A 21,570-nucleotide genomic window follows, 5' to 3' on the forward strand; every position below is an offset into this window, starting at 1 on the left:
ATGCGTGTATGTGTGTGTGTGCGTGCACATACGTGTGCATATGTGCATGTGCACATTCCTGGGGATTGAACTCAGAATCTGATACATTTCTAATGTCCTTAATAAGTCCTATTTACTTGAGTTGGCTCTATTTCATTCTCCTGTCTATGATTTAAAATGCCTTGCCAATCCCTTGATAGATATTTGTTGGATGAATAAATAAATGGATACTGACCTCTTAAGAAACCTCCTTGTGACAACAACAATAACTACAATAACAATTAAAGAAAATCAACAAGGGCAACAAAAGGGAAAATAAATAAATAAATATTAAAAAAAAAAAAGAAAGAAACCTCCTTGTGGGAGTTGGGCAGTTGCACAGGTGGCACAAAGCACAAGGACTGGCGTAAGGATCCTGGTTAAAGCCCCTGGCTCCCCACCTGCAGGAGAGTCGCTTCACAGGTGGTGAAGCAGGTCTGCAGGTGTCTATCTTTCTCTCCCCCTCTCTGTCTTCCCCTCCTCTCTCCTTTTCTCTCTGTCCTATCCAACAACGATGACATCAATAACAACACAATAATAACTACAACAATAAAACAAGGGCAACAAAAAGGGGAAATGAATAAATAAATATTAAAAAGAAAGAAAGAAACCTCCTGTTCCCATTGTTTTTATCCCCAAGAAGTGACATCACAGGCTCTAGATGAGTAAAGTTCTTTCAAAGGTCAGGGACAAGAAAATGATGTGGAAAGTCTTATCAACAGCAGGACAGAACACTGAGACCTTGCAGATGAAAGAGAGTCCAAGGAAGGAACTAGGGCAATTTCCTGGGGCTGGTAGGGGAGCTAATAGAAGTCACAGAATGAATGAGCTTGAGGGAAGTTATGTGTGTTAAAAGAGGGAGCAGGGGGGTGGATCACTGAACTGTTTCAGAGCCCTTGGGGTGAGGGACACTTTCTTATGGGATCCTTTCTGCTCTGTATTGTTTGTCAGTGGAAAGCAGGTTGGAAAATATAGCTATGAGGAAAAACATTTGCAAAGAATGCTTGAATTCCATGTCAACCAGAACACTTTTGGTTGCATGTGACTGAACAAATCGTGGGAAATGTTTAGGTTGGGTTCCTGTAGAAGCAGATCTGAGACAAGGATTTGTTTGAAAAAGTTTTTTGAAAGATGACCTCAGGAAGCATGGTTGAGATGGAGGGAGGTAAGTGGGATGAGGAAGGGAAGAAGAAGGAGAAGGAGAAGAAGAAGAAGAAGAAAAAGAAGAAGAGCCAATATAAGCTGAACTACTGAGTAGGTGATCACTCTGTGTAACTAAAGTTTAATCCCACTGTGGGACTCTGGATTCCAGAATAGAGCACACCTCAGAATTTTTCACCCAAGGGACAAGGAATGAGGAATTTTCACCTACCAGCTCTTGTCTGCCTTTGCTTAAAGGTTACTTCTAGGGAGTCGGGCTGTAGCACAGTGGTTTAATCACACATGGCGCAAAGCACAATGACAGGTGTAAGAATTCCAGTTCGATCCCCCGGCTCCCCACCTGTAGGGGAGTCGCTTCACAGGGGGTGAAGCAGGTCTGCAGGTGTCTTTCTCCCCTCCCCTCTCCATTTTTCTCTCTCTCTCTAAAAAAAAAAAAAAAAAAAAGGTTACTTCTAAGGAAAGTAAACCCACTGTGTTTTGACCTAACTGCGTTAAATGCACATGGGGCCCAAAAGCCAGAAATGGAGAGCACAAGAGCTGTGTTCTCATATTGGGAACGATCAGTCATTGAATTGCAGTTAAGAATGCCAAGAGGTATGGACACACGACCAACATCTTTTTCTACAATTATTTAAGGTAAGCCCTTAAGAAAACCATATTGGGTTGTGGAGAATAACATATCCAGGGATATTTGGGCTTCAGTTCAGCTAGGTCCCAGCAATGTATAAATTATCAGGACTCAGTCTCTCTTATTCTCTCAGTAGTGGACACGTTTGATCTGCAGACCCTCACTATGCTGGTCTGTCACAGCAGAAAGAAAACAATGTAATACCAAGGATTCCCAAACCCAGGGACTGACTCATTGCAATAGTAGGGGCGTTGTACTAGTCTATCCTTGAATCAATTCCTGTGTACAAAGGGAGGAGATATTGACTGACCAGCCTGGGGCTGGAATAGAGGGAGGAGTCTGGAATAGAGGGAGGAGTTACCCTCCACGTGACTTACAAAACAGGGAGTGAGTAAGGAAACTTCCAGGGAAGTTCGGGAAATTGATACAGAGTAGATATTACGTTAGACTCCACGTGATTTACAAAACAGGAAGTGAGTAAGGAGACTTCCAGGGAAGTAAGGGAAATTGATACAGAGTAGATATTACCGAGAGAACAGACATAGTCCACCTCTCCCTTATGTGTAAATGCAAACTAATTCCCCAGATAAAGGAGGGGACTTGCCCATGGGCCAGACAGCAGCAAGCAGCTTCCTGCCTCATCCAGCTTCTTCCTCCAAGAGCTGATGGCCTCTCTCACACAGAGTCTGCTTCAGTGACACCAGCCCTTCCTGTCTTCCTATCCTCACTCTTCTTCTCTATTTATGCCTGATGTGACTCTGAAATAGATCTTCCTGCTTTTGTTAAATAAATATTCAAACCCTTTATCCCCTGAAAGAGAAACTCACAGGGTTGAAAAAAAAAAAAAAAGGTATAATACAGGGAAGGGTTGCTGAGCTTTTTCTGTAAAGGGTCAAATGATAAATGTTTTAAGCTTTGTAGACCACATAAGATCTCTCTGTCCCCAAACTCCTTAAAGTTATCTTTTATTTTTCATATTTTATTTATTGGATTCTAATGATGAAGCAGAGTATATTAAAGTTACTGGCAACTGTACCAGGCTTCTCCAGGCCACGCATAAAAAAAGTAAGCAAATAAGCACATTTTAAAAGTAAGCAAATAAAGCACATTTTAAAGAAAAAAAATTCACATGATAGCAGCTTAGATAGTGGTACAGTGGATGAAGCACTGGACTCTCAAGCATGAGGTCCTGAGTTGGATTCCTAGCCAGAGTAAGCCTTATGGTGATGTCTCTCTTTCTCTCTTTCAATAGTAAATTTTAAAAATGTTTATTGTATTTTGTTTTGATTTTACTGAGAAAGATACAGAGAGACCAGAGCACTGCTCAGTTCACTTATGGTGGTGCTGGGGATTGAACCTGGGACTTTGGAGCTTCAGGCACAAATTTTTTCTTCTTTTTTAAATTTCTTTATTAGGGAATTAATGTTTTACATTCGACAGTTAATACAATAGTTTGTACATGCATACATTAGACACAAAACATTTTTGGGTCACTACTATGTTATTTCCCCACCCTCTCATTAGTTAGTTAATAAATTAATTGATTTACAAAAATGTATATATATATATATATATATATGTGTGTGTGTGTGTGTATATATATATTGCTTCTATCATTCCATTTGGGGCTTTACTTTTATTTTTTATATATATTCTTTAAAAAATTTTTTTAATTATTTTAGAATCTATTTATTTATTCATGAGAAATATAGGCATCATTCTGGTACATATGCTGCCGGGAATTGAACTCGGGACCTCATGGTTGAGAATCCAGTGCTTTATCTACTGCACTACCTCCCGGACCACCACTTTGAGCTTTAGAATAGAAGTAGTAGGTTTTTCATTTTTTAAAATATTTTATTTACTTATTAATGAGAAAGGAGGGGAGAGAGAGAAAGAACCAGACATCACTCTGGTACATGTGCTGTCGGGGACTGAAGTCGAGAGTCCATTTCTTTTTTCCTTTTTTTAAATATTTATTTATTCTCTTTTGTTGCCCTTGTTATTTTATTGTTGTAGTTATTATTGTTGTTATTGCTGTCCTTGTTGTTGGATAGAACAGAGAGAAATGGAGAGAGGAGGGGAAGACAGAGGGGAAGAGAAAGATAGACACCTGCAGGCCTGCTTCACCGCCTGTGAAGCAACTCCCTTGCAGGTGGGGAGCTGGGGGCTTGAACCGGGATCTTTGTGCCGGTCCTTGCGCTTTGCACCACCTGCGCTTTACCCACTGTGCTACCACCCAACTCCTGAGAGTCCATTTCTTTATCCACTGCACAACCTCCCAGACCACAATGTAGTGGGTTTTTTAATCTTTATTTCACAAAGCTGTGTGACCTTGGCTAAGTTACTCAGCTTCTTTGAATTCTGCTTTCTTCATCTATCAACTAAGGATATAGGTATAATAATCAGGAGCTGGGGAAAACCAAATATATAATGAACATAAAAACTTAATCACAGTGTCTAGCCCAAAGACAGTGTTCAATAAATGATCTCTCTACTGATGGGAAATGTTTATGATGGGTAGGAACATGAGCTCTGAAATAAGCAGATTCAAATAAAAATTTCTCTGTTGCTTAACTGGGAAAATGATTTAATCTCTCTGTGTCTCTTTCCTCTCACCTGTGAAATGGAGGCAGCAACTGTTCCAATCCATGAGGTTGTTTTGAGGCTCCAAAGAGTAGCTGGCACATTGAAAGCGGTCAAGCATTGTGAGTTATCACTGGTTTCTGTTCCTACTTTGAGTTCATGGAGGAAGCAGCAGGATCAAAAGGCTTTTGTTGCAAACACAATGTTCTCCAAAGAAGGCATACATGAAAGGATCAGTGCTGTGTGATGCTGTTCCTTAAAGGTCAAATAGCGGCAAAAATAATCACTGATGCTGGACATCAGGGGAGCGGTTACCCTGAGGTGAAACCACAGAGGGTGGTGGGAGAGACTGCAAGGAGACTTCTGGTATGCTGTGTCCCTTGGTCTGGGTGCTGGTGACTCTCACATGCTGTACTTGTGAACATTTGTGGAATTATTAATTATGTGGTTTTTTTTTTTTCTGTATGTTACTCTTCATTAAAAAGCTTCCCCTAGGACTGGAGTGCTAGCTCAGCAAGGACGGTGCTTGCATTGCCATGTGGCCTCAGGTTTGAGCCCTAGCCCCACATTGGAGGTGCTGTAATTATGGAGGGAACTTTGATGCTGTGGTCTCTCTTCTATCTATCATCCATCCATCTATCTATCTATCTATCTATCTATCTATCTATCTATCTACCTATCTATCTACCTATCTATCTATTTGGACAAAGGTGACCTAGAGTTGTGAATTTGCTTTTTTTTTTTTCCTTTGCCTCCAGGGTTATCACTGGGCTCAAGGAATCCACTATACTTGGAGGCTATTTTTTCCATTTTGTTGCCCTTGTTGTTGTTATTACTGTTGTTGGATAGGACAGAGAGAAATGGAGAGAGGAGGGGAAGACAGAGATGAGGAGAGAAAGACAGACACCTGCAGACATGCTTCATTGCTTGTGAAGCGACTCCCCTGCAGGTGGGGAGCCGGGGGCTCGAACCAATATCCTTATGTTGGTCCCTGTGCTTTGTGTCACCTGCGTTTAACCCACTGAGCTACTGCCCAACTCCCTAGTATGTATTTTTTAATGAAAGAGGTATATAGAGCTAGGGCTGGGTGTGCCGGCGCCATTCTACCTCCAGCCCCCCGATAATATATATATATATTTATTTATTTTAATATTTGTTTTCCCTTTTGTTGCCCTTGTTTTTTTTATTGTTGTTGTAGTTATTATTGTTGTTGTTGTTGGGTAGGACAGAGAGGAGGAAAAGACAGAGGGGGAAAGAAAGAAAGACACCTGCAGACCTGCTTCACTGCTTGTGAAGCGACCCTTCCCTGCAGGTGGGGAGCCAGGGGGCTCCAACTGGGATCCTTACTGCTGGTACTTGAGTTTCATGCCATGTGCTTAACCCGCTGTGCTATCTCCTGGACCCTTATTTTTTATTTTTTTATTATCTTTATTTGATAGAGACATCCAGAAATCAAGAGGAAGAGGATACAGAGAGGGAAAGAGACAGAGAGACACCTGCAACACTGCTTCACCACTTGTGAAGTTTTCCCACTACAGGTGGAGACCAGGGGCTTGAACTTGGGTCCTTGTGCACTGTAACATGCGCACTCAACCAAGTGTGCCACCATCTGGCTCCTGTGAATTTGCTTTTCAAAAAAAAAAAAGTTTCCTCTAAAAAGTACCTGTGGTCAATAGATACTAATTTGTAAAAAAAGAAGAAAAAGTGCTTGTGGCCTACTCAAAGTCCACAGTTGCTGAGCAGCTCCGGGGCACAGGTGTGGGCACCCTTCCTTGCCAGCTGCCAGAGTTTCATTTCAGCTCAAGATTCAGTTTCCCTTCAGCTCCACATAGTGCCAACCCCTGAAGCCTTTGGTCACAATGTTCCACTTTCTCTCTGTGATGTGGTTTCATGACCATATCTGGGTTCTTTCTAGCGCCAGCCAGCCTGATTGCCCATGTTAGCAGCACCTGGGCTGTGGAAGAGACTTGTTTAGACAGGGAGGTTTAATAAGACAATAGCCCTGGAGAACTCTCCGACCCTATGACCCTGCAATTCCTCTCCTGGGGATATATCCTAAGAACCAAGCATACCCATCCAAAAACGTTTGTGTATACCTATATTCATAGCAGCACAATTTGTAATAGCCAAAACCTGAAAGCAACCACAACAGGTGTCCAACAACAGATGTGTGGCTGAGCAAGTTGTGGCCTATATACACAATGGAATACAACTCATCTATTAAAAATGGCGATTTCACAGTTTCCAGCCCATCTTGGATGGAACTTGAAGGAATCATGTTAAGTGAGATAAGTCAAAAACAGAAGGATGAACATGGGATGATTCATAGGCAGAAGTTGACAAGATCAGGAGAAGCCTTTGGGGTGGGCTGCAGGGAGGGTTCAGGTCCTGGAGCACCATGGCAGAGAACCTAATGGGTGTTGTATTGTATTGTTGTATGGAGAACTGAGAAATGTTATGCATGTACAAACTATTGTATTAGCTGTCAACTGTAAAACATTAATCTCCCAATAAAGAAATTAAAAAAAAAATAAGACAACAGCCTCAGATCACAGATCTCATTAGTGGGGTTGGGGCCATTCATTCTCTGTTCCATTCATTAAAACACTGTTTGGGTTCCTCTGTATAATGTACTCTAGGCAAGGTTTATGGTCAGTATGAAGATGCTTTTATTCATTTATTCAACTACTCATACAATAATATGAATTGAGTACCTTCTGTGCACTGTACAGGGGATGTTTTCTCTCTATAGAAAATAGACAAGAGGGAGTCGGGCGGTAGCGCAGTGGGTTAAGCGCACTTGGTGCAAAGCGCAAGGACCGGCAGAAGAATCCCAGTTCGAGCCCCCGGCTCCCCACCTGCAGAAGAGTCGCTTCACAGGCGGTGAAGCAGGTCTGCAGGTGTCTATCTTTCTCTCCCCCTCTCTGTTGTCCCCCCCTCTCCATTTCTGTCTGTCCTATCTAACAACGACGACATCAATAACAACAATAATAACTACAACAACAGTAAGAAGACAACAAGGGCAACAAAAAGGGAAAATAAATAAATAAATAAGAAAATAGACAAGAGGGCAAAGTGCAAGGACTGAAGTAATGATCCTGGTTGGAGCCCCTGCCTCCCCACCTGCAGGGGAGTCACTTCACAAGTGGTGAAGCAGGTCTTCAGGTGTCTATCTTTCTCTCCCCTTCTCTCTCTTCCCCCTCCCTCTCCATTTCTCTATCCAACAATGGCAACATCAGTAACAACTACAACAATAAAACAACAAGGGCAACAAAAGGGAATAAATAATTTTTTTTTATAAAAAAAGAGAGAAAACAGACAAGAATCTTGCTCTCCTGGGACTGATTTGTATGAGAGAAAAATTGAGATTCCACAGGTAAGTAACTACTCAGTATATTAGATAGTGATGAGTTCCATGGAGAATAATAAAGAATAATAATACAGGGGACAAAACATATTTGTGGAAGGGTCTGCAATATTGATCAGTGTTCAGGTAAGGCCTCCCTGAGAAGGTGACATTTAAACAAAGACTTAGAAAAATAAGGAGTGAGCCATGTGAGGACATGGGGCGGGGGGAATAATTCACTCAGAGAATACAAGCAGTGCAACGATTCTGAGGCACGACAATGCCTGGAAGGTTCTAAGAATAGCAAGCAGCTGATTAGAATGAGGTCCAGTGGCTGGGGTTGAGGGGTGGGGTGGGGGCTGTTGGGAGCTGGGCCTAGAGAGTTGAAGAGACCTAGCTCTCTCAGAACTGGGCCAGGGTGAGAATTTTGGGCTTTTGATCTGAATGAGATGGAAACCATTGGAGGAATTTGAGCAGGGGAAGGGTAGGATCTGATTATTTTCTTAATTCTGGTTGATCTTTTGAGAGTGATTTCTTGAGAGGAAAGATGGAAGTATGGAGAAAATGAAAAGGCTGCTCCAAAAATCTAAGATGGGAATGACTTGGTATGGGATGGTGTTCATGATGGAGTGCCAATCCCAGCTGGTGCCCAAATGATCTGTAGATGACTTGGATGCTGGGTTGAGAGGCAGAGAGAAACATAGGCTGCTGCTCAGGTTCTTGGCTTGAGCATGTAGATAAATGACAGACATACAGTAATGCAAGAAAACACCAGGTCTGCGCAGGTTGGGTGGGAAGAAAGTTAAGAGTTGGATTTGGAGTGTGTTCATCTTGAGATGGTAGTTAAATACTTAAGGTGATGTGGAAGAGGCAGGACAGATCTGATTCTGGAATTCAGGAGAGGCCTGGTGTGAAGATATGTATTTAGGCTGTTAGTGCTTAGAGGGTGATTTAAGTTAAGAGCTTGATTGGAAAATGTCTGAGTACTGAGCTGTAAATCAAAGGGGAAGGTCAGAGAGAAAAGAAAAAAAGACTGAGTGGGAGTCAGGCGGTAGGTAGCACAGTGGGGTAAGCGCAGGTGGTACAAACCACAAGGACTGGCATAAGGATCCCGGTTCGAGCCCCTGCCTGACTCCCCACCTGCAGGGGAGTCGCTTCACAAGTGGTGAAGCAGGTCTGCAGGTGTCTGTCTTTCCCTCTCTCTGTCTCTCCTACTCTCTCCATTTCTCTGTCCTATCCAACAACAATGAACAACATCAATAACAACAACAATAATAACTACAACAGTAAAACAACAAGGGCAACAAAAGGGGATAAATAAATATTAAAAAAAAAAAAAGGAGACTGAGCAAGTGCAACCATCACTAAATAACATTGACCCATTATAAATGTAATAGCTATCTTTGGAAAATAGTATACCAAGGTTGAGTAACAAGATAACTTGTTACAGACAAAACAAATAAGGGAATCAAGGGTATGGAAATGTGTGTACTTTGTAAATGATGCCAAATCTAAGGGCTCACAGAAATTTGTGAGGAAATTATTTCAGTGTCCTTCTCATGTCTTACTGAGAGGAAAATCATTAGTTTCAGGGAGAGTTATATCTCCCCTAGGACATCAAAATCAACATCATCAAGGGGGGTGGCAGATGGATATATCTCTCCAAATGTAATACTTTGAGGGCTGGAGAAACAGCATAATGGTTATGCAAATAGTTTTCAATCCAGAGGCTCTGAGTTTCCAGGTTCAATCCCCAGAACCACGATAAGAGCTGAGCAGTGCTCTCTGGTAGAAAATAATAATAATAATAATAATAATAATAATAATAATAGTACTTTGAGGCACAGCATTGCTTAGGTTGGTATTTCAGCTGGGTCTTAATCAGATTCAAACTGGGGCAGATGACATTTTCTCTCTATCTCTCTTTCTTTTTTGTTATTAGATAAGACAGAGAGAAATTGAGGGAGGACAGGAGATAGAGAATAGAAAGAGGGAGAGAAAAATAGAGAGAGGGAGAGAAAGATAGATACCTGTAGACTTGCTTTACCATTTGTGAAACGGAACCCCTACAGGTGGGAAGCAGGGACTTGAATGTGGGCTCTTGAGCTTGGTAATATATGTGCTTCATATGTGTGGGTAGATGGTATTTTCTAAAGATGAGCACACCAGTATGTTTCCCATCCCTAGTGCTTTTATTACAAAATGATATTGACTTGCCCCAATGATATGTGAAGACCATGTCACCTTGAAACTTAACAGAGCATTATAATTTCCTCAAGTTATAGAATAAACCTCAAGTGAAGGTATCATTGCATGACCTCCAAAGCTAGGTTAACAAGACAATATGGCTTCCTTGTTCTTGCTCTCATATTGATGCGTCTTCTTCTACTCTTGTCACCTTATCTTGAGGAAGCTCAGGACCCATAGAAAGATCTCGTGTGGGTATTCTGACCAATAGTAAAGTACCAACCAACAGTCAGCATCAACTGCCAAATAGATGAGTGATTGAGTCTTTTAAAAAATAAATATATTTTTTTGAGAGTATGTTAACTCTCTTTTCAGCCACCAGGTTCCAGAGGCCAGCATGATGCCGACAAGACTTCCCTGGACAGATGACCCCACCAATGTGTCTTGGAGCTCCGCTTCCCCGGAGCCTCACCCTACTAGGGAAAGAGAGAGGCAGACTGGGAGTATGAATCGACCAGTCAACGCCTATGTTCAGCGGGGAAGCAATTACAGAAGCCAGACCTTCCACCTTCTGCAACCCACAGTTGACTCCCAGAGGGATAGAGAAAGGGAAAGCTATCAGAGGAGGGGTGCTTGTAATGCACTTGTGGGTCCGACTTTTAAAAAGCCTTGGCTCTCTGATCAATAAAGAATTGAATCGCCTCGCCACCACCAGCTCTGTTCCTGGGTCATCTCTCTCGCATTGCTGAGTGAGTAGCATCTCAGGCTGGCTCCAGTCATGTTCTCTCCAACCCAGGCAGTATGCGCCCGAGAAGAGGCACCCCCACGCTAGCCCGGCAGCAACCAACTCGGATTTGGAAAAGCCCGTTCTGCCTGGATCACAATTGTCTACTACATAAACGACTGCATCTGTATTCATATAATATCTCCAGTATGACATGTTGCTTTTCTGAAGTCTTAAATTCTAGACTTGGCATTGTAACTATTTCAGCATTAAATCCAGTGATGGAAATATTAAATATATATATATATATAGTAATTTATTTTATTATAGATATATTTTGGATAGAGACAGAAATTGAGAGGGAAGGGGGGAAGGGAAGAAAAAAGACAGAGAGACACCTACAGCACTAGTTCACTGCTCATGAAGTTTCTCCCGCACAGGTGAGGACTGGGGGTTCAAACCTGGGTTCTTGTACACTATAACATGTGAGCTCTGCTGGTTATGCTACTGCCAGACCCCTAAGTCTTCAGATAACTCCAGCTCTTGAGTTCATCAATTGAGGGCTTCACTATAAACAGATATGTCTTCTCCTCTATGCCATTCCTGAATCTTGTCAGGAATTCAGGGTAATTTGTTACACAGCTATTTTAAGCAGACAAATCCTAAATGAGAATATTTTGTGCAATAATTGACTTGTTTTCTTAAAAAAAAAAAAAAAGTTAATGGCAGGGACCGGGTGGTGACACACCTGGCTGAGTGCACATTTTTAAAAATTCCACACACACTTTTTTTTTATCCTAGCAATTGCTCAACTCTGGTTATTTGTTTTTTTTATTATTTTTATTTATTTATTGGATAGAGACAGCCAGAAATCTAGAGGGAAGGGGGATAGAGAGGAAGAGAGACAGAGACACCTGCAGCACAACTTCACCGCTTGTGAAGTTTTCCCCTGCAGGTGGGGACCGGGGACTCGAACCTGGGTCCTTGTGCATTGTAACATGTGCGCTCAACCAGGTGCACCACCACCCGGCCCCTGCGTGCACATGTTACAATGCACAAGGACCATGATTACTATCTGGGGAGTGGAATTTGGCAAGGAAAGAAATGGAGGAAGGAGACTCATTTTTCACCCTTTTGTACTTTTTGGATACAAAACCTAGTCAAGTAAATAATTAAAAAGCGAAAAATCACAAAAGTTCATTTAACAGACACATAGTCAGGGGTTACATGAAACCGCTTACATTCTTGAAATGATTCTCATTTACTTCTCTGTGGTGTGAAGAAGGGAGGTGATTCTTTCCGGGTAGAGCCCAGACCTGAAAATAAGCCAATGCAATTTTAACTCAGATGCCTCACAATCAGGAGCCAGGATGTTTGTTTTTAAAAGGAGATTTCTCAAAAGGTCCTACATTGTCAAAAACCAAAAAAAAAAAAAAAAACTCCTGGCTCCTAACTCTTAGCTGTGTGGGTGTGAGTTGTTCTTTGTGAAGATTAACCTGGGGTGTAGTTATTTTGACCAATTACTCATTCAATGAACATTTATAGAAAAATCTTTATTGGGCTCCCGGGGCCAGGCAGTGACGCACCTGGTTAAACTCACATGGTACTATGAGCAAGGACTCATGGAAGGATCTGGTTTCAAGCCCCTGCCCCCCACCTGCAGGGGGGGGGGACACTTCGCTAGCAGTGACGCAGGTCTGCAGGTGTCTATCTTTCTCTATCTCCCTCTCCCCTCTCAATTTCTCTCTGTCCTACTGAATAAAATAGGAGGAAAAGAATAAAAGGAAAAATGGTCACCAGGAGCAGTGGATTTGCAGAGCAGGCACCAGACCCCAGTGATAATCCTGGAGGCGGGGAAAAAAAGAAGAAAAAGAAAATATCATTATTGGGCTTAAAGGCATATTGACCAGTGCTGGGAGAAGTTTTAGAGTGTTTATGAAGTTGAGTGAAGGATAGCCAGGTGAAGCATTTCTGTGTGAATTGCCTAAAGTGACTTCAGAGGAACATATAATAGTAAAATTAAAAATAAAGCAAAGATATCTCAAAGGAAATGATTCTGACTTTCCAAACGTTCCATAATTTGAGATGACTTATTTTTCTTTTTGCTAGTAAATATTCACATTCTAATCTTTGTATCTAGATCTGCAATTCTAAAACATGCATAAACTTCTGGCTAAGAGGGATAGTATAGAGATAGCATGCTGGACTTTCATACCGGAGATCCCAGAGGTCCCAGGTTTGATTCCGGGCATCAACATTTGCCAGAGATGAACAGTGTGTTGGTGTTTCTGGCTTATGGTAGTGTAGGGGGTTGAAGCTGGGACTTTGGAACCTCAGGCATGAGAGTCTGTTTGCATAACCATTTTGCTATCTACCCTTTGCCCTGTTTCTTTCTTTTTCTAATTAAAAAAAAATATCTGGTGCCAGGAGGTGGTATGCCTGGTTGAGTGCACATATCACCATACACAAGGATCAGGGTTCGAGCCACCAGTCTCCACCAGCAGGGGAAAACTTTGAGAACAATGAAGTGGTGCTATAGGTCGGTATTTATCTATCTACTATCTATCTATCATCTATCTATCTATCTATCTATCTATCTATCTATCTATCATCTATCCATCTATCTCCCTTTTCCCTCTCAATTTATCTCTGACTGGTCAGTCAATATTTTGAAAGAATAAAAATAAAATCTGTAAAAGTGGATGAATTCCATAGCCCATAACCTTGAATTTATCCCTTCTGGTCCAAGCTTTTACCGGACACTAAAAGTCAAAGAGGAAGTTCTAAGTCCAATGGGATCAATACTTAACAACAAACTTAGTGAGGGATGCTTGACTAGGGGAAGCAGAGTCATGTGGATGGCCCTGACTCAGTCACTCAGAAAGTCATACGGTTGTCCCTCCTCCACTATCACAATTACCTCCCAAACTGCCGTTTGCTCAGAACTTGATATACATTTTTTTCCTTTTAAAAATTTTTATTGCTACCAAGGTTATTGCTGAGATTCAGTGCCTGCATCAAGAACCCATGGCTCCTAATGGCTATTTTCCCTTCTCTCTCTCTCTCTGCTATTTGATAGGACAGAGAGAAAATGAGGACATGGGAAAACAGAGAGGGAGAAAAAGAAACATCTTCAGACTTGCTTCACTACTTATGAAGCTTTCTCCTTCAGGTAGGGACTGGGGCTTGAACCTGGGACTTTGCGTATAACAATGTGTGTGCTCAACTGGATCCTCCACCACCCAGCCCCAGCACTTGATTTTTTTTTTAATATTTTATTTTATTTATTTATTCCCTTTTGTTGCCCTTGTTGTTTTATTGTTGTAGTTATTATTGTTGTTGTCGTCGTTGTTGGATAGGACAGAGACAAACGGAGAGAGGAGGGAAAGACAGAGAGGGGGAGAGAAAGATAGACACCTGCAGACCTGCTTCACCGCCTGTGAAGCGACTCCCCTGCAGGTGGGGAGCCGGGGGCTGGAACCGGATCCTTACGCCGGTCCTTGCGCTTTGCGCCACCTGCGCTTAACCCGCTGCGCTACAGCCCGACTCCCTTGATATTTTTATAATCTGCTTTCCTACTGTCCTAAAAGTGACAGGTTAACCAGTGGTGGCTCTGTAGCACATGGGGCTATCAGATGAGATCATGAGTGCTCAGTATATGCTTGTCCACAGTCTCCTAATACTATGACTTTCTGTGGCCCACACATACCAAAAATCTCAGTTTTCCTTTGGGGTCATACCCCACCCCACTTTAGGTCATGTAGTTTGGGTGGAACTCCCCTGCTTTAGGACAGATCATATCATCCAACCCTAGCCAAAGTGATTAATTCAAGGCAACTCCAGTCAGATTTATGAGAATCCTTTGTTAAAACAATGTCAAGAAAGAAAAAAAAAGTACTCCCTAGAGCAGCTGAGATCATCTTTATCACTTGCTTGTGAATAAACAAAGAAAAAACACTGGCGGGAGTTGTGCAGTAGCTCAGCGGGTTAAGCACACATGGTGCAAATCGCAAGGACTGGCGGAAGGATCCTGGTTCAAGCCCCTGGCTCCCCACCTGCAGAGGAGTCACTTCACAAGTGGTGAAGCAGGTCTGCAGTGTCTTTCTCTCCCCCTCTCTGTCTTCCCTTCCTCTCTCCATTTCTCTCTTTCCTATCCAACAACGATGATGTCAATAACAACAACAATAACTACAACAATAAAAAACAACAAGGGCAACAAAAGGGAATAAATAAATATATTTTTTTAAAAAATAAAACACTGGCAACTCTAAGGAGGACAGAGCACTATAAGGTCCTATTGCTCCATTAGCTTGAGCCCCTGGATCCTGCCACATGTGAAACAGCTGCAGGCCTGTTCATTATATGAGCTAATGTACTCTAGTCACTACCACCCCCATTTAATTCAGCTAATTACGCACATAGTAGGAGTAGATACTCAAACAACTGGGTTAGCTCACATACCTATTTCCCCTAAAATTTTTTTTCTTTAAAGCTGTATTGATATATAATTCATATTCTATATATAATTCATATAATTCATAGTCCACCCACTTAAAGTGGTGATCCACAACTCAATGACTTTTCATATATTCAAAGACATACATCTGTCTCCATAATTTTAGAACATCTTCATCAACCTATATAGAGAACTTGAAATGGCAATTGAAACACATGAACCAAAAAAAAAATTACCATACCACAAATTGTCTCTATGACTTAGTGAGAACTATAGTGGCGATGGTGGTGGTGGGAGGTGTTGGAGCATACAGAACTTTGGTGGGTCAGTGGTGTGGAGCTATATCCCTATAATTTTATAATCTTTTAAACCACTATTAAATTAAAATTAATCACTACTAAAGTAAAAATTAAAGAATAAGTGGAATCATATAATATGTAATCCTTTTATTCATCTTACATTATCAGTTACCACATTATTTTATTTTTTATTGGGGGATTAATGGTTTATAGTAAACACAATTGTTGGTATATGTGTAAAGTTTTCAGTTTTCTGCACAACACTTTCACCCTGAGCCTAGGTCCTTCTCCACCATCTTGAACCAGGACTTGAAAATCCACCCTCATCTCAGAGACCTTTACTTTGTTGCAATACACCAAACCCAGCCCACATTCTGTTATCTTTATTTATTTACTGGATAGAGACAGCCAGAAATTGAAAGGGAAGTGGTGATAGAGTGGGAGAGAGAGAGACACATGCAGCACTGCTTCACCACTCGCAAAGCTTCCCCTCTGCAGGTGGGTATGGGGGCTTGAACCCAGGTCCTGGTGCATTATAATGTGCATTAAACCAGGTGCGCCACTACCCAGCCCACAGTTCAAGTTTTGTTTGTGTTTTCCTTTCTGTCCTTACTTTTCAACTTCTGTTTATAAGTGAGATCATTCCATATTCATCCTTCTCTTTCTAGTTTATCTTACTTAACATGTTAACTCTTCTTTGAAGGTTCTTATTTTATTTTATTGCTTTAATTATGATCAATGAGTCTGCTGGAAAAGAGGGGTGCAATTCCCACCACCAGAGTTCCAAATCCCATCCCCTCCATTGGAAGCTTTTCTGTTCTTGAAAGCTTGTTTGGAGGTTCTAGCAGGGGAGTGCAGTGACTCATATACCCTCGATAGAAGACTGGTCCATCTCTATTCGAGGAAGGCCGTCCTCTCTGATCTAGTGAGCAGCTTCCAGGAGGGACGCACATGGAGCGGTGAGGGAGGAAGGGGACACCTGCCTAGGCAGCCAGATCAGCTGAAATCAACCCTGGTGATCAATGGGGTGACAGATGATGCCGTCAGATTGCCCTCACATCTGCTTTCCTGTTCTTTATCCTTCTGGGAGTATGGGCCCAGGATTGTTATGGGGTACAGAAGGTAGAAGGTCTGGCTTCTATAATTGCTTTTCCACTGGACATGGGCGTCGGCAGTCAATCCATATTCCCAGACTGTTTCTGTCTTTCCCTAGTGGGGCAGGGCTCTAGGAAGGTGGGGTTCATTGGTGAGGTCGTCTGTCCAGGTAATTCATGTTGGTGTCATGGTAGCGTCTGCAACTCTGTGTTTGAAAAACCATTAAGATATAAAGCAGAACAAATTGTTTAATAATCAGAAATCTAAAGGTAAGAATATAGCAGATGAGATTTGGGTTCTCCATTTTGCAAGAAGCTAGTATGTCTATTTTAGGAATATTCCAAAGGGTCCATGACTTTACTAATTTTTGCCTGAGCCTGACAGCTAACATGCAGGTGGGCTAAAGGTATTGTCTGGGGTGGGTGGTGGTGTCAGAGATGGAAATAAGTCTAGAAAGCTGGATCTGAGAAGAGAGTAGCTCCCAAATATGGGAAAAGTATATAAATACCATTAACTATAACTTACATCGATCTGACGTGGGACCCATATTAAGCACAGGAGCCTGTGTAACCTCTGCATCCCTGTAGGTCTGAGCTCACATTCCATGGTCACAACTAGGAACATTCAAGGCTGCACTCATTTCAGGACCAGTCTTCTTCAAGTGGCAGAGCATGTTGACCCAGTCTCCCTTCAGAGAGTGGGACAGTCCCTACCATTGTTGTTCCACCTTGAGGGCAAGGTCCTGGAGAGGCCCACGGTGGGTCCATGATGCTGTTCCTGATGGAGATGACCAGTGATGGTGGAGAGGGAGTAGGGGAAGACAGAGACAGGGGGAGAAAGATAGACACCTGCAGACCTGCTTCACTGCTTGTGAAGCAACCCCCCTGCAGGTGGGGAGCCAGGGGCTTGAACCTGGATCCTTACCCCGGTCCTTGTGCTTTGCACCACCTGCGCTTAACCCACTGTGCTACCACCCAACTCCTTTTTTTTTTGTAATTGAATTCATTTCATTGAAGGTGCCTTTATGGCGCAGACGCCGCCATGCGAGCTGCTTGACACGGTACCAGCTTCACAGGAAGTTCAGCACGGCTGGACTCTCCAGGCCAAACTGAAACCATCTCGCCTTTTGCCATGATTAAGCTCTGTATGGTCTTAATAATATTTACCTATGGCCAGGCTCAGAGCCTGACCAAATGACAAAAATAATGACAAAACCTGCACTGCACTCTGTAAAATTGAACATAATGGAACAAGCAACATCAGTAATGCAGAATTTTTCAGGAGGCCCCAACAGGAAGAAATGTTTTCCCCTTTATCTACACTACTTCCTTTAGTATTCCCCCTAAAATATAGAGAAAGATTGGTGGTTCCCACAGTGGAGGGACCACCTTACATAACATAAATAATTAATGGAAAGTAATGGTACCTGCCTAGATACAATGGGCCTTTTAATCTACCATCCACCACTATGCTCCCACCTCCTTATGCAGGAATAGTACACAAGAACCTAGGTCACATAGTGAGCATACACAGAAGATGGATTCTAGCTAGAGAGTTTAACTTGGAACAAAATAAAACAAAACTCCTTGATCAAACAATTGAACAGGTTTTGTGAAAAATGGACTACTCAATTTGTTTAAGGCCCCTAGAAACATAACAAGCTTGAACTTTCTATAAACCATTGTCTTCTGATGCATAGGGCCAAGAGAATGGCATAAAAGGTAGAATATTAATCTTAATTAATAGGACATTTGCCTAGCACACAGGTACAGGAAAAACAAAAGACATAGAAACGATGATGTGATCTCTAGGGCGGAAAGTGCCCCTGGAATGTAAATGTTCCACAATGCAGGAGGTGTTTCCTACCTGTGCTGTTCTTACTTGGTGATTTTTGTTTCAATAATCAAAGCCTTGGTGATTTTTGTTTTAATAATCAATACCTTGGTGATTTTTGTTTTAATGAGATAAGCCTTATGAGACTATAAAAATAAAGTTCTGCTTAAGTAAGACAAAGATGTCTGCTTGATTCAGCATCAACTCACTCGTCTCTCATTCTTCATTCTTCGCTGACGCCCCCTCCTCTTTCAGGCTGACCCTAATAACCTGCTGGGGCTGGCCCCCAGCACCTTTAAAATTTAGATGGAAAAGAGTTCTGCCGAAGGTGAAAAGCAAGATCAGAAGAGAAAACACAAGTAGAACCTGAACTGGAATTGGCATATTACACCAAAGTAAAAGACTCTGGGGTGGGTGGGGGGGGAGAAAACAGATCCAAGAAGGATGACAGAGGACCTAGTGGGGGTTGTATTGTTATATGGAAAACTGGGAAATGTTATGCATGTACAAACTAGTGTATTTACTGTGGAATGTAAAACATTAATTCCCCAATAAAGAAATTAAAAAAAAAGGAAGCCTTTAGATCCCTTCAAGTTCAAAACACCTAAGAAACTAACTGCATTAAGGTTCTAAGACCAACAGCATTATCTGCATCTTTACCCATTTATGTTTAAACTATCCTTTTCTTTTTTACCAATTCTCCCATGTATTCAACATGTATTCATGTTTAGTTCATGTTGAATGTATTCATGTACTTTTTTCTGTTTGGTCTCCTTTTTATTATATCACTTCCAGGGTTATGGCTGGGCTCCGTGCTGGCACTATGAATCCACAGCTCCTGGTGGCCATCTTTTTTCCATTCTATTGGATAAGACAGAGAGAAATTGAGAGGGGAGGGGAGACAGAGAGGGGCCAGGTGGTGGCACGCCTGGTTAAACGCACACATTACAATGCACAAGGACCCTTGTCATCCCCCTGTCTTGGTTATCATCATCATCCAGAAGGTCCCCCTCTGCAGCAGGTCTTCTGACTCCATCTTCACATTAGTCTCATCCTTCTTCTGGGTGGTGGTGCTCTGCTCCTCTTCTGACTTTTTGCTCTTTATCTCTACTGCTTGTTTCCGGCTCTGCTCCTTTTCAATTTTTTCCAAAATGTTGAATGTATTCATGTATTCAATGTGCTTCCTTTTTTTTTTTTTTGTGTGTGTCAACTTTTTGCTTTATCTGGGTCAACTCCTTAATGGCCTGAATATCATCTCCTTTCAATTTTGCAGACTTGGAAGATCCTTGCTGTCCATGCTTAGAATTGAAGCCACTTTTCCCCCTTTGTGAGGTGTTTCCTGATACACATTGGCATTTTGAGGGCACTACAGCCTGTGCAATAGGAGGAGAAGGAGGAGGAGGAACATGTGCTGGGTAGCTGTACATCCTGTCATAATAATCTCACTGAAAATCATAGCCCAAGTCAAAAGAGGGGATGGAGAAGGGTGTTCTGGTACTGACCCGTACATCTCCGCTGCAGATCGTTTCACACCTGCTTTTCTTCGATTCACTTTTGGCTCTGCAGCCAGATTAATATCTAAAACCTGGCCAGCAATCATTCTTCCATCCTCTCCTGCCACAGCAGCTTGACATACTGACATGCTCATTAACATACTGAACAAAGGCAAAGCTTTTATGAACATTCAACAATTTTGCCATATTTTGAGAATATGGCTTCCACATCAGACTTCTTGACCATAAAGTACTATTGAGATTCCCAGTGAAGACACAGGAATTCATGGAACGAGGGTCTGTCTTGTTGGTAAGGTTGCTGGTCATTGATAAGGCTTCGCACAAACTGTAGATGAAGATCAAAAATATCTTACTCAGGCAATGTTCCACTAACTGAAAAGGGATTTTTTATTTTTATTTTTTTTTTACCAGGGGGGAGAAGGAAAAGATTCGATCTTGAATCTCTTTTGCTGGCTAAGTCAACTGCAATTCTAGGCCAGTAAATGCTGCCAAAACCACTCTGTTTTCTTCTCGCCATACAAAAAAAATCTGTTGGCCCTTTCAAGGAACCAACATTTAGCTTAATTCATCTTTTGTATGGTTCTTCTCCTTCTCCTTCTCCTTCTCCTCCTCCTCCTCCTCCTCCTCCTCCTCCTCCTCCTCCTCCTCCTCCTCCTCCTCCTCCTCCTTCTCCTTCTTCTTCTTCTTCTTCTTCTTCTTCTTTTTGCCTCCAGGTTTATTGCTGGGGATCTGTGCTGGCATTATGAATCCACTGCACCTGGAGGTCATTTTTTAAATATAAGATAGGACAGAGAGAATTTGATAGAGGAGGGGAAGATAGAGAGGGAGAGAGAAAGATAGACACCTGCAGACCTGCTTCACCCCTCATGAAGGCTTGAACCAGGATCCTTGTACAGGTCCTGTATGCTTAACCTAGTATGTTACTGCCTGGCCCTCAGTGTTATATTTATTTATTTATTTTTGCCCTAATTTTAGTTATCTTAGTCCTTCTGGTTGCTCTAAGGTTCTTTTGTTCTAAGTTTTTAAAGTGTGTAGTTAGGTAGTTTACTTGTGCTTTTTCTTGTTTCCTTATGTGTGCCTGTATGGATATTAAATTTCTCTCTTAGTAATGCCTTATCTGTGTCCCAGTAGTTATTTTTAAAGCTTTTTAAAAACTATTTTAATCATTTTTAAAATTTATTTATTTATTTTCCCTTTCATTGCCCTTGTCTTTTTATTGTTGATGTTATTGATGTCGTCGTTGTTAGATAGGACAGAGAGAAATGGAGAGAGAAGGGGAAGACAGAGAGGGGGAGAGAAAGAGAGACACCTGCAGACTTGGTTCACTGCTTGTGAAGGGACTCCCCTGCGGGTGGGGAGCTGGCGGCTCAGACCGGGATCCTTATGCGGGTCCTTAAAGAATAAAAAACCTTTCAAGGGAGGGGATGGGATAGTGAACTATGGGGGTGAGAATTATGTGGAATTGTACCTCTCTTATCCTATGGTCTTGTCACTATTTCCATTTTATAAATAAATATAAAAAATTAAAAATAAATAAAATGATAAATAAAAAAAGCTATCTATAGACCTAGCTACAAAGTGGTTCCCCCCTCTCTTTTTTTTCATTTCTTTATTGGGGAATTGGTTTCCTTTTCTAAGTGAACAAACTTGGCTGAACATGTATGTACTAGGTGCTCAGTTGTATCATATTTACTAATACTCTTTTGATTTTTAAGTTGAAATT

At 41.8% G+C, this 21,570-nt stretch overlaps 1 pseudogene; it reads right to left on the reverse strand.

Moving 5' to 3' along the window:
• Positions 1 to 19,388: 19,388 nt before the first annotated feature.
• LOC103122756 (heterogeneous nuclear ribonucleoprotein C-like) lies at positions 19,389 to 20,375 on the reverse strand (annotated as a pseudogene).
• Positions 20,376 to 21,570: the final 1,195 nt, after the last annotated feature.

Source organism: Erinaceus europaeus, chromosome 1 (genome assembly GCF_950295315.1).
Source record: "Erinaceus europaeus chromosome 1, mEriEur2.1, whole genome shotgun sequence".
Taxonomy (NCBI): domain Eukaryota; kingdom Metazoa; phylum Chordata; class Mammalia; order Eulipotyphla; family Erinaceidae; genus Erinaceus; species Erinaceus europaeus.